This window comes from Mastomys coucha, unplaced genomic scaffold (genome assembly GCF_008632895.1).
Source record: "Mastomys coucha isolate ucsf_1 unplaced genomic scaffold, UCSF_Mcou_1 pScaffold9, whole genome shotgun sequence".
NCBI lineage: Eukaryota > Metazoa > Chordata > Mammalia > Rodentia > Muridae > Mastomys > Mastomys coucha.
Genome location: NW_022196915.1, coordinates 14,994,590 through 14,997,927, shown reverse-complemented (window position 1 = coordinate 14,997,927; position 3,338 = coordinate 14,994,590). Strand labels below are relative to the sequence as shown.

At 43.5% G+C, this 3,338-nt stretch overlaps 1 protein-coding gene across 4 annotated transcripts in view; it reads right to left on the bottom strand.

Moving 5' to 3' along the window:
- The window catches only part of Wnt5a (Wnt family member 5A), a 20,580-nt gene that overhangs the window by 8,231 nt on the left and 9,011 nt on the right, over positions 1-3,338 (bottom strand). The window lies entirely within an intron of this gene.

The following is a 3,338-nucleotide window of genomic DNA, read 5'->3' as shown; positions in this document are numbered from 1 at the left end:
GTTAGAAAGTGTAAAGATCATCTCCCCATAGAATACTCATGGGAGACCTATTCACAGACACCAGCCTGAGCTCTACTTGCATACAGAGAAGTTTCTAATGTAACAAGAAGCAACTTGATAACCAGCTGTACTGTGAGAGAGAAAGGGTTAACATTCTGTCCTATTGAATGAAGCTGCTGCGCCTGCATTTAGGGGAAAGACTGGTATACCTCACTTTCAAAATTAAATGTAAAATAAGGGTATTGAAATGGATATCTACAAAATAAAGGTCCCTTCTGATGCTAAAATCCCCTATACCAGACTGGATCTCTCATACAGTTAGAAAGCTTGAGAGCAAACTGGATCTGTCATACACTTAGAAAGCTTGAGAGCAATCTTTATGAAGCAGGGGCAGAACAAAGACAACTGATCTCAGCAGGTCTCAGCCAGCCCCAAAGGTCTATCATCCAAGAGGATGCTCCTGCTGACTCTGGTGCCTGCCCTCTCCAGGATTAGTACTGTCCCACAGCTCACTGGGCCATTTGGGATCTTCAGGAAGTCCTGTGACTTCAAGTCATACAGACTCCCCTCCTGCATTTAACAAATGAAAAGACATCAGGAGTGTGCTGGTGGTTGGCAGGAAGATCGAACCAGAAAGTTCCAGTGGGGCTTTACATCTGTCTAGATCGAATTAGGCAGCAGAGTATGTATGTTGGGGGAGTGGAAATAAACCAGACAGATTGGCGGGAGTTGTTTGAAGATTAACACTGATGATACGGGAAGTGTTGTGGCCTGAGCAGGAGAGGGCTGTGAATAAAAGTGTGGATAGAAGAAGAGGAGATAAAATGGTCCTCGGAGGACAGAGGGGGATGAGACACTGCCCTTTGAATGTACAGAGCAAGCATAAAGGGGTTTTATACAAAACACAAATCACACACAGCTCTTTTACCCCAAAGATCTAGCTCAATCATTTCGATTTTCATCCAGAGTACAAAACCTGGTACGAGTCTCTAAGCTAATTGTTGACTGTGGAAAAACAACAGTTTGAAGAGTGCTACTTGGCTGGAGGCGCAGCCTGTGTGTGTCTCTCTATGGTTGCTCATTTGGTTAAGTCTCCCTCTGCATGAAATCTAGCCTGACTTGGATCCTCACATCCCTTAAAAATGGTGCCTTCCTGGAAGCTTTTCACAGTACCGAAACAAAGACAGGAGAGGGACAAAAGCTGGTAGGAAAGGGGAACATGGGTGAAAAATGAGGATGTTTCCAACATGAAGCCAGGGGCCCTTCAGGAGGCGGCTGTGCACAGTGCCTCCGGGGCAGCTGGCACCTTAGAAAAATGAGCCTGGAAAGGGGTCAGAGGTGGGAGCAGGAGCTTCTCAGACACCACCCCCCCTCGCAGGGCCAGAGTCTCGCAGATAAGTGTCACTATCCACCTCCCTGGGATCCTGAGAGTTTTGGAGTGACTCTGGTACACCTTGGCCACCAAAGGTGTTTTCAACTGTCCCAAAGGTCACTGGCTTCAAGCAAAGCCGGAGCTAGGAAAAAGAAGGCAAAGACTTTCTGTCGTTCTTGGAGTTCAGTCTCTGTTCCTTCTCATCCAGAAAAATTCATTATAATTTCCCTACTCTCCTGTCTTTCAAATATTAAGGGGAAAAAAAAGCCTCATGAGAGTCAAAGCTAAGCTGACAGGTGGCCTTCTGCTCTAGGGCAGCCAGGTACTTGGGAACCTCTGGTCAGAGAAGGTGCATCCTGTGCTTCCTGGAGCATCAGATGACCCACCCACAGCACTGGTCACTCTCACCACACCAGACTATGAGAGGTTGAAAGTCACACAAGCCCCACCATCCAGTCCCTACCAGGGAGTACCACACAGTCAAAGACCAAAGAGGGGACAATGAAATGCAGGCATTTGGAGTAGGAGTAGGCCTTGAGGACACAAGCATTTTGAATCTTGGACCACATTTATGCAGGACTTAGATTCACTCAGCAAATGAGAGCTTATTTGGTACACTCTTGCTTAGAGCAGGCCTCCTGTCAAGGATGAGGAGGGAGAGGAGAACGCCAATCAAAGCTATGTTCAAGTGACTTCACAGTTTAAAGCACTTGCAACTGCCCCCCCCCCTTCCTCTGGCTTTTTCTAACTTCTGTCCCTGTGAGAACCCAGTGGTTTTAAAGATAGCCAAGGTGCTTATAAAGGAAACACCCAACAGCACTTGACATTTAGATAGAATTTTTTGAAGAAGGTTTTAACTTCTCTCTTGAATTTTCAGAAGGCAGAAGTAAGGTCCCTACCATATCCTCATTTGGCTACCTTAAAACAGTCTGTATCTAGGGACCATTCCTGATTCCCTGGGCTTTGCTACTCCAGTCTGACCCCAGGATATACATTAGCACATTTTAATCATTGACAGAAAGGACAAAGCACCATGGACCTTGCAGGCTGGGGCTGCAGGCTGGGGCTGCAGGCTGTTCCCCCACTGGATTAGAGGAGTGGTTCCAAACCTGTGTTATTTTCACTTATGAAGTCCCTTGGCTCAAGCATCCACTGACAACTCTCTTTTTTGTTCTCAATGAATGCACTTTTTAGGGTTTTCTTTCAAAAGTATTTTATCCATCTGTGATGGATATTAAGCCAACTCTTTATCTCCAGTCAGTATAAACAGTTAATTGCTTTGATAAATTGCTTCTTACTTTTGGAGTCACTGCAGTCTTATTAATTATAGGGGCTTGTTTGCATAAAACTAAAGAGACCTAAACTATTCACACTAGAAAACACACAGGGCCCATCTGTCAAGTAGGGTCCCAGACTACTGCAGAAAACCACAGGCAAACTGAGTTTTCAATTATTTTTTTTTCTTTTGGTCCAATTTAAATGCTGTCTACTCCCTGAATGGAACAACAAACTCAACAACATATTTGAAATTAAAACTCAAGCTGTATGCAAAACACTTACAATTGCTATTTCAAAGTTTCTAGGTTGAAAGCTCAAGAGTGTATTTTTTTCTGCCAGTTGTCAAATATCACACACACACACACACACACACAAGTTGTATCATTTCTTATTAAAATTCTTTCTGTGACTAAAAATAAAGCTTTTAACTTTATATATCTCTGTAGCCTCAGGAAATGTCTATATTAGGAAAATCAAAACCTTACTGCCGGCACTGCCAGTGTTCTGAAAGATGACAACTTGGGCCATTTGGATTGTGACTTAAGACTCTGACAACCATCACAGGGGTTTTTATATTTAGAAGGGTTTTAAAGACTCAGCTTTGCCACATCTACTTTTTTTTGATCAATCAAAGGAAGTATCCTGCTTCTACTTTAAATAAAATGCATTTTACAAAAAAAAAAAAAAA